This window comes from Oryctolagus cuniculus, chromosome 6, assembly GCF_964237555.1.
Source record: "Oryctolagus cuniculus chromosome 6, mOryCun1.1, whole genome shotgun sequence".
NCBI lineage: Eukaryota > Metazoa > Chordata > Mammalia > Lagomorpha > Leporidae > Oryctolagus > Oryctolagus cuniculus.
The window spans coordinates 47,886,552-47,900,777 of NC_091437.1; the positions used below are offsets into that span (position 1 = coordinate 47,886,552).

At 45.2% G+C, this 14,226-nt stretch overlaps 1 protein-coding gene across 2 annotated transcripts in view; it reads right to left on the reverse strand.

The window, feature by feature from the left end:
* ATP10B (ATPase phospholipid transporting 10B (putative)) overlaps positions 1-2,189 on the reverse strand; it is a 353,427-nt gene extending 351,238 nt beyond the window's left edge. The window contains exon 1 of one of the 2 annotated variants that reach the window (XM_051843574.2): positions 1,986-2,186. The gene's annotated coding sequence lies outside the window, so the exon portion shown is untranslated. Of the gene's footprint in view, positions 1-1,985 lie in introns of both variants that reach the window. The other variant, XM_070075800.1, reaches the window with a different exon arrangement.
* Positions 2,190-14,226: the final 12,037 nt, after the last annotated feature.

Here is a 14,226-nt window from a genome sequence, read left to right on the forward strand (position 1 = left end):
GTTGCTCCCAGTTGCTCCCCACAGGAAGGGGCAATATTTGAGCTGCATCCTGATACAGAGGGAATCAATTATGGGGACATTCAAGGGAAAATTGTTCAAGGCAGAGAGGACCGAGTGCACAGGGTCCAAGGAGGCAAAGGATAGAAGCACCCAGTGTTCATGGCTCAATGTGAGCTAGGGCACCAAGTACTAGGGGAGGCCAGGGAGTGGGCCAAGTGGGCAGACACATGGCATATGCCAAACTATGCGTTGGAGGTAGAGTTCAATTCTAAGTGGATCCAGAATGCCAACTCGGTGTCTGGCTCCCCCTTTTTCAAACACCTTTCCTTCCCTCTTCCTCTGCCAGTTTTACAGCTCCACCAATTTGATCTATTCCTCAACATTATAGTCTCTGAACCCTTTTTAAACAATTCATTTTTATCTTACTTGAAAGGCAAAAAGACAAACTAAAAGATAGAGATAGCAGATTCTAGCTGTTGATTCCCTCCCAAATTTCCTGCAGTAACTGGGGCTGTGCAAGGCTGAAGCCAGGAGTCCCCCATGTGGGTGGAAGAGACCCAAGGACTTATGTCATCACCTGCTGCTTCCCTGTGTACACACTAGCAAGAAGCCAGAATTTAAAGAGGAGCTGGGACTCAAACCTAGAAACTGATATGCAGCCATCCGAAGCAGCATCTTAATCTCTCTTCCAAACACTCACCCCAGGCTCTGAGTTTAACAGCTGTATTTACTTTACATGCAGAATTAGAGAGGAGACAAAAGATCCAAGAGAAATGGAAGCAGGAGCGAGCACTGTCATCCTCTGGTTCACTCCCCAAATAGCCACAATGGTTGGAGCTGATGCCAAGAGTTCAGAACTGCATTCGGGTTTCCCACAGGTAGCAGGGATCCAAGCCCTTGGACCACCATTCACTAACCCCCGGGTGTATTAGTAAGAAGCTGGATTGGAAATGGAACAACCGCGACCCCAACTGGCGTTCTGATGTGGGATGCTGGTGTCTCAGGCAGCATTTAACCTGCTGTGTCTCAACACTGGCCTCTGTATCTGAATTCGTAATGCCACAGCCCACATGCATTGTGTATTGCTCGCAGCAGGCTCCTAACATTCTCCATTTCCATAAGAACATGCCACTGAGGTCTGAGAAATGGAGACCAGCTTTAAATTAGTTTGTGGATTGGGCAGCAAGAGATGGAGACTGTGAGCTCTGTTCTAGCTACCAAAAGCCTCTTGGCAAATCTCAGGTGTTCTTCCCCAGATCTGTACACTGTGAACCGGGCAGACCCCCAGATACGTATCGCCTCATCATCCTAAGTCCACAGCACGGGCTCGGCATAAGCTAATTTTGGATTTACTCAGTTGCCCTGGCTGAGTCTCATCATCATCAGTAATTATAGATAAAACACCTGCCTCGCAGGTTTGGGGCAACATATAAAGGGCTTAAACTCACGCTTTGCAATCAGAAGCCTTTAATAAGCTCTCGCCATTCCTATTTTAAGTAGCACCACCATAAACAAAACAAACCATCTCTTTCCCCAAATCTTGCCTCCCTGTTTTTGTAAACTTGCGGAAAGATCCAAAATCACATAAGCAATGACAAAGCCTATATGTTAAACTCTGCAAGCAGGTATCTCATTTCCAAGCATTAAGTAGCTAAGGCAGAGGCTGTGCAAGGGACATGTCTGCTCATAAAACCTGGACCACACAAAGCAATCACCATCAGCAGCTGAGACAACTCTCATGCCCCAATCTACCACCCACTGAACCTCCTGGCTTGGGCAAAGAGTTTCTCTAAAGGCCTAAGGAATGAGGGTCCCTGGGAGCCAGGAACCACTGGTGGCTGGTGGAGGACACAGCCAAATACCTTCAGGAGTCACCTTGGAGGCTGCTTTTGAAGTCACATCACTGCCCCAGGCCAGCAAGTGGTCCTGGAGATAGTTGAGGAGCAAAGACCATCCCACTGTCTTTTGGTGTAACAGGCACTTACCTCCTGTTTCCTTGCTGCTGTCTCTACAGCTAGGACAGGTGGAGTTGGCACTTGCTGGGTGGTCTAATTCTGGTGAGGCACTAAAGACGGCCGGGCTGTCACTGCCCCAAGTTACCCCCCTCACAGGGGAATGCCAGGCAGAGAGCTTCCCCTCTTAGCTCTGGCTGAAGCAGGCAGACCCAACCTCTCAAAAAGCCCAGCCTTCAATTTCATGCACCTGAACACAGCTCACACACCCTGATTTCCTCCTCTCATGGCCTGCTGCGGCAACCTGCCTGGCCCCACCCTCCTCATCCACTCTGGGCTCTCATCCAACCCTGCATCTCCACCTTCCTTCTCCTCCCCCTCCTGCCTCTGGGCTCCTGGCGGGACTGGCCTAACCAGCTCAGGTGCCCCAGAGAGGCTTCTTGTGTGCTGCTGGTAGCCGGTAGCTAATTGGCCCCAGTTAGCACCAGTCTGGCCCTGGCTCCTACAATTCACTGGGCTAATCAGAACTTGGGACTTTGGCCTGGTCGTATGGAAATGGATACTGTCTATCTTATGGCACTTGATATATTAACCGTAGGAACATGATGGCCAGGTATCAGGTATCAGGAGATGAGTGTTTCCACCTAGCTGCCGTCACCAGGGGAAACCCAGGTCGAGGAGACTCTGACTCCAGCACCAGACCTGACCTTACTGCACTCTTAGGGACCCCGACTCTTGTCACAACATGCAGCAGCTACCTTTATTTTCAGCATAGAGAATCTGAGCAACAGGTTGAAATTCACTCAATAGGTCCAAAGGAGATTGGAATTTTCTTCTAGGTAATATAGGGAAAATCTGCAAGAAAAGTTTCACAATGGCTACAATGTTTGTTATTAAAAAGTAATTAGTGTGGTGGACATTTGGTGTTGCAGTAAAGGCAATGTCATCCCACATCAGAGTGCCTGGGTTGAGGTCATGGCTCTGTTCCTGATTCCAACGTCCCATTAGTGCATACCCTGGGGAGCAGGAGATGAGGTCTCAAGTAGTTGGGTTCCTACCACTCACAAGGGAGACCTGGACTGAGTTCCTGGCTCCCGGCTTTAGCCTATCTAGTCCAAGCCATTGCAGGCATTTGGGGGAGTGGCACAGCAAATGGAGTCTCTCCTCTCTTGTGTCTCTCTCCCTCTCTCAAATAAATACAATAAATATTTAAAAAGCAATTACTCAGTCCAATGAACAACTTCTCCACTGAGTCCACAGGAGGTCTTAAAGGAATTAAATTATCCTTGACAAAGAACAATCATTCTTGAAGTCCCACAGATAAAAATTTGAATTTTATTTTCATCCCCGACAAGTTAGTATTATGTCCTTTCAGATCAGAGATTGCCAGATTTTAGGATTCATAGGAATTCTTTGAGATATTAAAAATACATATTTCTGTGTAAAATGTTTAAGTTCTAGGAGGCTCAGGAATCTATAGTATAAAAACTCCCCCAGGTGATTCTGATGTGGGTGGGCTTACACCTGTTCTTGCAGAACTACTGCATGAGAATAGATCTAAATTATTCCCAGCCTGACATTTTTTGGTATACTTAACATTCAGCTGTTTCCCATTGTTGCCAACTCACTTTTCTACACCTGCCCTCAGGAATTCTCTGGCTGAATCCACTATCATTCTCCTCCCTTTAACTCTAAAAGAGGTTTGTCAGAGAAGAGAGATTCTAGCTACAGAGGCCCCGGAGTGATGTCACTGAACTGTTCTTACTGAGCTCTGGTCCTCCCCTTCTGGAACCGCCTGAGACCCAGCCACTTCTGGGTGATCTACAGGCTCCTCAGGGTTATCTGTTCCAATTCTAATTGCCCCCATGCTGGCCCATTGCCAATGTTTTACTACTTCTGGAGAAGAACTCAAGTTCGTGGACCCCAATCAGTTCCTCTCCCTACTCCATGGCTAAGGCCATCTGGACTCAGGTTTCTCATTTCCTGAGACAGGTTTAGTTTCAGAGATGCTCATGGCCCACCTGTTCCCCAAAACAGACCTATTATACAGGCAATTAACACTACCTGACTGGCCCTGTCAATCATTTCACCACAAGGCAAGAACTACAGAAATTATTTGGTTTAAATCACAGGTACTAAGCATCTTCCACAGGGAACTGTGCTAGACACATGAAGGGGTATGAAGAGAACCTTGATGCCCTTGCTGTTATTGGCTTTGTTTTACCAGTGAACAGGGCAGAAGGCACCTAGTGAGAGTCAGATGATGTAACAGGGGAAACCTCCCATTTAAAGCTGTATCTACCCCAGGGGAAATTAGTTGACCCATTAGTTGACCCTATATGTATGGTAACGAAACTGCCCATGACTGTTTCCCAGCCTTACTTATGCAGTTCCGAGACAGTTTGCCAGCATTTTCTCTGGTTTTGCCACTCATCAGATGAAAGGAGTGGCTGCATCATCTTGTGGCTGCAAACACAGACTTTGGCACCAGACTGCTTGGAGGCTATCCAGCGGCTCCACCAATTCACAGCTGAGTGGTTTTGGGCAAAGTGCTGACACTTTCTGGGGAATAACAATAGTATTCACTTCATAGGGCTGTTACCCGGATGCTGTGAACTCGTATGTACAAGTACTTTCAACTGCGAAAGTGCTTAAATCTTATTATTACTAAGGAGACCCTCATCATTGTTGCTACCTGGCTATTTTCACCATAAAGGACTCCTCATGTTTTTTTTTTTTTAATCTGAAAATCGCTAATGGTCCCCAAATGTTTGTTTCGCTTGGTTTGTCCTTCTCAACTCTATGTTCAAGATTCTTTGTTACTTTATCCATGCTTTCCTTCATGTATTCATTTAGCCATTTTTGACTTGAGATGTACTGTGAGCAGAGAACTATGCTAAGTGTTGAGGGTAACAAACACAGCCACTAGCCCTGCCCTTAGGCACTCTGCAGTACTGCGGACAGTAAACAGTTGCACGTAGTTTGTGAAATTATGGCTGTGACACATGTTAAGGAGGAGAGGTACCTGGGGTGAAAGTATGGAAAAGGTATTTTGATCTCAAAGGGTGTGGTTAGAACTGGGCTGAAGTTCATTCTGTGAGGGAGTAGGGATGTCATCCTAACAGTTCAGACAGAGAAACACATATACCATGTGTAGTGATCAGTACTGTGCAATAATTGATCTCCATATTGCAACGATTTGCACCATGAAGGTTTATTACAGGAAGGCTGGGGGTTGACTGTTGTTCTGCTTCAATGGTGGCTTACTTTGGTTCAACCTGAAGGAACAGTCCCTAAGTGGGATGTGCTGTTTTTATGGCAGAAGAAAGGATCAGGAACCCTGGGGACACTTATCCTGCCTCCTAAAGTTTCTGCTTAGATGTGGACTCTGTCATGTCTGCTTTTATTTCTTCATTCAAAATACTAAGCCAAGAGTACAGGGAGGGACGGTCCTCCCGCTGGGAACACGGCCAGCCACATGGTGCTGGGTAGAAACATAATCCTCTTACAGGAAAGGGGGTGGGGAAAATAATTGTAAAAATAGTGTAATCTACCAAAACAAGGTTCTCTGGTATAAGGCAAATGCAAAAGACCTGGGGATTTGTATGTTTAGAGCTAAGAAAACAGGTAGGAACACAGTGAAAGATTAGACTGAGCTGGTAGGCAGAGGCCAAGCCAGGTAAGGGAAGATGACCTTTATATTCCTCCTGTGAGCAATGGGAAGACACTAAACTTTACCAGTTTGGATTCTACATTTAGAGGTTAAATGAATGCTTTTCATGATTTCTGGGTTTCTGAAATAATACCCGTTCATTACAGAATATTTGGAAATGACAAATGAATCAAAAGAAAAATATATGTAAATTGTCCTAAACTTGACAACTGCGAGAGAACCATCATTGATATTTTGAACATATTTCTAGACTTCTAGATACTTTTAAATATGAGATATTCTACTTAATTGATTTTATTTTTATTTGAAATGAAGAGAAAGACAGAAATAGGGATGTTTCTATCCACTGGTTTACTTGCCAGACTTCAACAACAGCCTGGACTGGGCCTGGATGAAGTTTCCCACATGAGTGGCAAGGACCCATGTACTTAGCCATGACCTGCTCCTCCCGTGTTCTGCACTGGCAAGAAACTGAAATCGAAAATCAGGCAGAGACTAGAACCTAGGCACTGCAATATGGAATGCAGACATCCAAAGTGGTGTCTTAACAGTGATGCCAAATGCACACCCCTAAAGCGACTTCAAATCTAAAATGGGAACACATTCTCTTTAAAAATATATTTATTTATTTGAAATGCTGTGACACAGGGAGAGACAGACAGACGGAGATCTTCCACTCACTGGGTTACTACCCAAACAGACACAATAGCCAGGGCTGAAGCAAGCTGAAGCCAGAAGCTAAGAACTTCATGCTCCCTAGGTGGGAGACACTCAAGTACTTGAATCATCATCTACTGCTTCCAAGAACCACCAGCAGGGAGCTGAGTGGAAGCAGAGTAGCCAGGAAACAAGCAAGCAAATTTGATATGGACATCCTCAATAACTGCTTAACCCACTGTACCACAAAGCCTGCCCCTGAATCACATTTTTTTTTAAGATTTTTTGTTTGAAAGTCAGAGTTACACAGAGAAAGTAGAAGCAGAGAGAAAGAGAGAGAGGTCTTCATCAGCTGGTTCACTCTCCAGATGGCCACATTGGCCAGAGCTGCACTTCTGAAGCCAGGAGCCGGGGCCTTTCTCCTGATCTCCCATAAGGGTGCAGAGGCCCAAGGACTTGGGCCATCTTATAATGCTTTCCTAGGCCATAGCAGAGAGCTGGACTGGAAGTGGAGCAGCTGAGTCTTGAACTGGCGCCCATATGGGGTACCGGCACTTCAGGCCAGGGCATTAACCTGCTGTGCCGCAGCACCAAGCCCCCATATTCTTCATCAATTATAATGAATATTTTCCAAGTTGTTAAATATTCCCACCATCATAATTTAGTTTTCATATGGATACATTGCAATTTAACTAATTGCCTACTACTGGACATTGAAATTTTTATAATTTTCCATTTTATAAAAATTCTACAATGATGAATTTCATTATACTACAATGAATTTCTTTATACTTAGCAACTTTCATATAAGTTCTTAGAAGGGACTAGGGCATGACAAATTTTAAGGCCATTAATACATTGCCAGATTTCTCTCAGAAAAAAATTGTAGCCAATCACATACAACACTAGAACAGAATTACCAACTCTGATTCTAACTATCTTGTATTGTTAATTTTATCAGGAGAAAACATTGTATAATTTTTATTTTCCACTTCTTTGATAATTAAGGATAGACTTTTTTGTTTTTTTCTTTCCTTTTATTTATTTTTTCCAAAGAAACATTTAAGGAATACAAATTTCATACAACTTTAGGACTATTGTGATTGTTCCCACCATATTAGCCCTCTTCCTCCTCCCTCTCCCATTCTCAGTAAGATTCATTTTCAATTATGTTTATACACAGAATATCAACTCTATACTAAGTAAAGACTTCAATAATTTGCACACACATGCAAATAAAAACTGTTTGAGAACAAGTTTTACAGTTAACTCTCACAATACAACTCACTGAAGACAGAGGTCCTGCATGGGGAGTAGTGCACAGTGACTCCTATTGTTAATTTAACAATTTACAGTCTTATGTATGATGTCAGTGACCACCCAAGGCTTTTGACATGAACTGCCTAGGTTATGGAAGCCTTTTGAATTCACAACTCCATCAGTATTTAGACAAGGCTATAAGCAAAGTAGAAGTTCTCTCCTCCCTTCAAAGTACATCCTTCTTTGATGGCCCCTCTTTCCCCTGGGGTCACAATCACAGAGATCCTTTAATGTAGGACATTTTTTTGCCAGTGTCTTGGCTTTGCATGCCTGAAATGCTCTCACAGGCTTTTCAACCAGACCAGGATGACTTAAGGGCTGATTCTGAGGTCAGAGTGCTATTTAAAGCAATTGTCATTTATGAGTCTGCTGTGTGCACTACTTCCCATGTTGGAACATTCTCTCCTTTAAAATTGCATCTATTATTATTACCAAACACTTGATCCTACTAACTGATAACTTTACCACTTGAAAGGATAGACCTTACTGTTTGCAATTCGCCTTGCTTTTATCAGAGAAAGACTCACTATATTAAAAAAGTTTGCCTTAGGATGTTCTGCTCAGAACTAATGGGTAACTTAATTGTGGAGACTTGTAAGTGGCTCTCTTAATAAAAGACTGTGGACCAACAGCCACTATGAAAGCCACTCAGGATCTCTTTGTAGATTGTATGCCTAACACCAAGTTTTCAGCTTTCATAGTCTAGCTTAGCAACACAGGATATTTTGGATTTGACAGAAGTCCTTTTCTTTATGTCTCTCTGATGTATTTTTTCCTCCTCCCAGAATCAAAGAACTTATATCCATTTGAAATCTGGCATAGCTTCTAGCTAATTTTTGTTAAGGATTTTTTCCATTCTGTTATTGGTTGTGCTAATATCCTGTCAAGCTAGTCTGGTGATGTGAATGGTACATTCTCTCCTTTTCATGTTTTGGATGTGAGCAGAAGCCTCTAAACATGAAAAGACCATTAAGAGAGCATTTGACTGTCAGTGGGGAAAGCGGAGGAAAAGGGCAACCTCTTGTTAACATGGGCTTGCTTTCTGGGGCTGTGGGTTAAGTGCTGCAAGGTCTCTCAAAGGCCTCAGATAGACTGGGGATACAGAGGTTTCTAAGCATCATTATAAAATTGGCTCTGCTTTACCTTGTCTGAAATAAGAAGGGATCTAAGACAGCCAAACATTTGTTTCATCACCTCATGACTTCTACATCACTGCAAGTGTAATTTCAGGACTATTCACATTGAAAATCTCCATGCAACCGTCATCAATGACTTGAATGGCCACATGAAGTGAGACCTATTTGCTCCTCTTACTTGCATCAATGTTAGCTGATGGTGCTTAAATCTACATGCAGTCTAACACATGCTCTCACTGCCTTCCATAATTTTTCAAATAATCTATGTCTTCAAATAAACAAATGCCATCTCCTTCCAGGAAGAATAGGATTTTTATAAAAATATTTATTTATTTATTTACTTGGAAGGCAGAGTTACAGAGAAAGAGAGGCAGAGAGAGAGAGAGAGAGAGAGATATCTTCCATCTGCTGGTTCACTACCCAGGTGGCTGCAATGGCTGGAGCTGTGCTGATCCAAAGCCAGAAGCCAGAAGCCAGAAGCCAGAAGCCAGGAGCCTTTTCCGGGTCTCCTATGCATGTGCAGGGGTCCAAGGACTTGACCCATCTTCCATTGCTTTCCCAGCCCATGCAGAGAGCTGGATAGGAAGTGGAGCAGCCAGGACTTGAACCAGCTCCCGTATGGGATGCCGGCACTGTGGGCAGCGGCTTTATCCACTACGTCACAGCGTCGGCCCCAACAGTGGGATTTTGTTTTTTAATTATTGTTTTCCAAATAAAGCTAAGACACACCTGAACAGGTGTTCTCTCCATGAATTGCTTAATTAAAACAACTCCCTGAAGGCCTCTGAAATACCAGAGGAAGAGACTAAAGCACAGAGATTTTTATTTCGAGTAACTTCTTTATTAAAATGGAATGAAATACAATCTGGCCTACTCCAATTTAGGAGATTGCATAAAAAAATCCATCAGCAAAGAACAGTGCCTTTTAACAGAGCAGCATTTCAAGAGCATGCTTTGAAGATCATCTAGATTAGGGTGATTTAGACACTTAGGAAAATTGAGGCTTCTGCTTCATCCTAGACCTACTGAACTTTCCGAGGGTAGAAGCTGGGAGTTGTATTTGAACATCCCTGTACCGACACAGGGATTAAGGATATTCTTACTTGGTAAGAGAGTCCGGATGTGACATTGTCCTTTCAAAACTCTTTGTGTCTGGGATTTGCCCCTCTACCACTAAGTTTTGGGTGTATAAAGAGGGGATGAAATGAGTTCACTTAGGTATTAAGAGGACCCATCACAACACCTGTCACAATCAGGGTTTTACTCAGTAGTTAAAAGATCGATCAACGAATCAGGTATTATAAAGCCAACTCAATTTTCAAAGCTGCAGGGGCCTTTCTAAACCTGATAATGTCTTGGCAAAACAGTGCCAAGAACAATGGTCCCTGGGCTATTGGAGATAGATGAGAACTCCACATGTGGGGAGCAAACCGGACTAGACTGAGTTACTGGAATTAAGACTTATTCTATGCATCTGCTCTCCCACAATATGGCGCTGGGAGAGAAGTAAACAGCTTCTACCCAGCTGCCTCCAGTTCAACCAATAAACAGTAGGACTTGCTCCTGATTGGAGGAGAGCAGCGTACTCGGCGTGTGGGCAGCCGAGTTGGGATTGGCGGAGGAGGACTATAAAGGAGGAGAGAGACGGCATGCACCAGGAACATCTATGGGGAACATCTAAGGGAACCCGTGCAGCCCCCGAGAAAGCCGGCCGGCGGTGTGCCGCTCCCCTGCGGAAGTGGGGAATGTGGCCAGGGGGAACTGCCCTTCCACGGAGGTGGAAGGGATAGTAGCCAACCCGGGAAGAACCAGCAGCAAACCCGGGGAGGGCCGAGCAGACAGAAGAACAGCGCAGGGTCCTGTGTCGTTCCTCCACGAAGAGGGGGAGCGACATAATGGTGCCGTGACTCGGATATGAAGCCTAGGCAGGGCTTAGTGTCGTTCCCCCATGAAGACGGGGAGCGACATAATGGTGCCGTGACTCGGATATGAAGCCTAGGCAGGGTTTAGTGTCGTTCCTCCACGAAGAGGGGGAGCGACATAATGGTGCCGTGACTCGGAGATGAAGCCTAGGCAGCGTTTAGTGTCATTCCTCCACGAAGAGGGGGAGCGACATAGTGGTGCCGTGACTCGGATAGGAAACCTAGGAGGGAAAGACCGGGAAGAAGTGGGAAATTACTGGAGAGAGAGACTAGCAAAGAGCCTAGGGGAAGGCCGGACGGAAAGAGTGCCGGTGAAAAGCTAGTCAGAACCTAGGAAAAAAGCCGCGGGGGAAGAAAATTAGAAGCTAGGAAGGAGGTATTAACTGGGAACGTCTGGGAGACTCAGTCTTCCATTACGCTCACTGCTCCAACATGTCACAGACGGTACAGACAATGGAGTTCTTTGGCTACTCTTTGCCCACTGGCTACCTCTTCCTCCTCCTGGGCACCATCCTCTGTTTCTCCCTAAAGATCATCTATGGGCTAAATATGGTTTCTCTCTCTCTCTCTTCCTACTCCCCACCTCGTCGCAGCTTTTCCTCTAAGCAAGGGAAACGAGGGGGGAGGAAAATTCATGCATTCGTAAGAGCAATCGTAGAGACGTCCCCCTGGTTTCCACAGCAGTGGAGGCAGGTGGGACGGAAAATGCGCGAGGCTGGGGAACCGATAGAAGTGCTGAAGCTGTGGCAACTCGTTGATCAGGTGCTTCAGAACCCCACGGAAGGGATCGAGTTGTTGCTTAATGAGGGGAGTGAAATGCAGGAAGAATTATGGCAGGGCAGCCAGGCGAGCAACTATTGTAACGAACAAGTGAGAAGAAAATCAAAGAAGGATTTAGAGAGCCAGGAAGCTTATGGTGGGGAGAAGGAAGCTGAGGAGGGAACCTCGCCCCCGAGAGAGATGCCTGGCCATACAAGGCTGGCAAATTCAACCATAAAGGATGAATCACCACCCCGGTATCGCCCATTGGTACTACCAAAGTTTCCTCCTGTAAAGAAAAGCCCCTTTTTTCCCCATGAGATTGAAGAAGAGTGGGAGGAAGAAGGAGTGATGGAGGGAGTAGGTATGCAGGAGGAGCTAGAAAGGCCAAGAACCGAAAACAAGCAAAGGGGAGCTGTTTATAGAAAACCTGCTTGGGAGCAGTACCAGGAACCAGGCCAGGTGTTTCCTGTAATTCAGGATCCACAGGGAAACAGGGGATGGACGCCTCTTGACCATAAATTACTTAAAGAGTTGCAGCAATCAGTACAATTGTATGGGCCCCATGCAAGTTACACTCAGGCAATCCTTGATAACATCGGGCAGCAAGGCCTAATACCTGAGGATTGGAGAAACTTAGTAAAGGCGGTGTTAGGCGGGGGTGACTTCCTCTTGTGGTTAGCTGCCTATAAAGAATTTGCGCGAGAATATTCAAAGCAGAACTATCAAACAGGGAATCAAGCATGGGATGAGGAAATGTTAAATGGAGAAGGGCGATTTGCCTGTCCCGATGAGCAGGCCCGATTACCAACAGCTGTCCTCTTACAGGTGAGAGAGATAGCAAGAAGAGCCTGGAAGGTGATACCCAGAAAAGGAGAAGTAAGACACAGCCTAACTAAGATAGTACAGGGCCCTACCGAACCTTACGCTGATTTCGTGAACCGATTAATGGAAGCAGCAGGAAACATTTTCGAAACCGTGGAAGAAGCAATGCCCTTAGTCAAAAGATTGGCGTATGAACAGGCCAATAAAACATGTCGGGAAGCTCTTAGACCATGGCAGCATAAGGACATCCCTACCTTTTTGAAAATCTGTAGGGATGTCATGGATGATGTAGTTTCTGGATCACATGCTGCAGTAGCAGTAACCCGACAATTTAGACAGAACATGAGGGGACGTATATGCTTTAGATGTGGTCGAGAAGGGCATCTAATGAGGGAATGTAGGGCCAGATTTCCAGCCCGAGATCGGCAGGGCATAGAGAACTCGAGAAGACCAGGCCTTTGCCCACGCTGTAGAAGAGGAAATCATTGGGTCAGTGAATGTTACTTTAAAATAAACAGCGCAGGGTCCTGTGTCGTTCCTCCACGAAGAGGGGGAGCGACATAATGGTGCCGTGACTCGGATATGAAGCCTAGGCAGGGCTTAGTGTCGTTCCCCCATGAAGACGGGGAGCGACATAATGGTGCCGTGACTCGGATATGAAGCCTAGGCAGGGTTTAGTGTCGTTCCTCCACGAAGAGGGGGAGCGACATAATGGTGCCGTGACTCGGAGATGAAGCCTAGGCAGCGTTTAGTGTCGTTCCTCCACGAAGAGGGGGAGCGACATCCACAGGTTCTTTTTTCCTTTCTGCAGTAGAGTTCCCCCATTGTTCTGTATGGGGGATGTATGAATGAGAAGAATGAAGGACCGCTTCATTGGTTGTTGGCAGTTTCAGCTTGGGCATAAATACCAAAGGCTGAGATCCAAAGTTAACTGGATTCCCAATCTCTTTCTTTGTTGATGCTGGAATAAAAGGATCCTGAGAAGTGAGGCAGTGGGGCCAGCAATGTGGGGCAGCATGTTAAGTAACAGTGGCATCCAATATTGGAGTGTCCGGTGGAGGTTCGGCTGCTCCATTTGTGATTCAAAGATGGACCAAATACTTGGACCCCTGGAACCCATGTGTGAGACCTGGTTGGAGTTCCAAGCTCTCAGTTTGGGCCTGGCCCAGGCCTGGCCATTGTGGCTATGTGAGGAGTGAACCAGAGACCTCTTTCTCTGTCTGCCCCCTCTCTCTGTCACGTTGCTTTCAAATAAATAAATATTTTTTTCCAGAGGTGTACTGCTCTATGTCCTGTGACATTCCTCATCACTGCATTGCTGTTAGCAACTCTAGTGCGATAGATTTTTTTTTTGATGTGATCCCCAATTCCTCTTTCAGTTCTGTTCTAGCCCTTTTCTTTATGCCTTCTGTGGAATGAGAGGGAGAGGGCTTTTGTGTTGAGTGAAATTATGTCTGAATGAGATCTTTCATTTTCATTCCTTCCTATTATGATTCCATGTCATTTTATACAACAAATTTTGGAAGTGGAAGGTTTTTTTTTTTTAATGTGACATACTGGAATATTGTGTAAAATCTAGGCTTTAATTAGATGGATATTCAACTTTTAATTCAAAGAGAAGAATGCACTTTTACAGCAGTGAGCTGACAGGCAATGCTGAGCCCTGTAATATTTAGTAGGGAACTATTGCCATGAAAGATAATTTGATGGTTGTTCTCTAGTCAATCTTAGTGCTCTTTGGGAACTTTTTTTTTTTTAAAGATTTTATTTATTTGAAAGGCAGTTACAGCGAGAGAGGGGGAAAAAGAGAGAGAGGATAGAGATCTTTCTCCCGCTGGTTTGTTTCCCAAATGGCTATAGTGGCCAGGGCTGTACAAGGCTGAAGCCAGGAGTCAGGAACTTCTTCTGGGTCTCCCATGTGGGTGCAGGGGTCCAAGCACTTGGGCCATCCTCCACTGCATTCCAAGGCACATTAGCAGGGA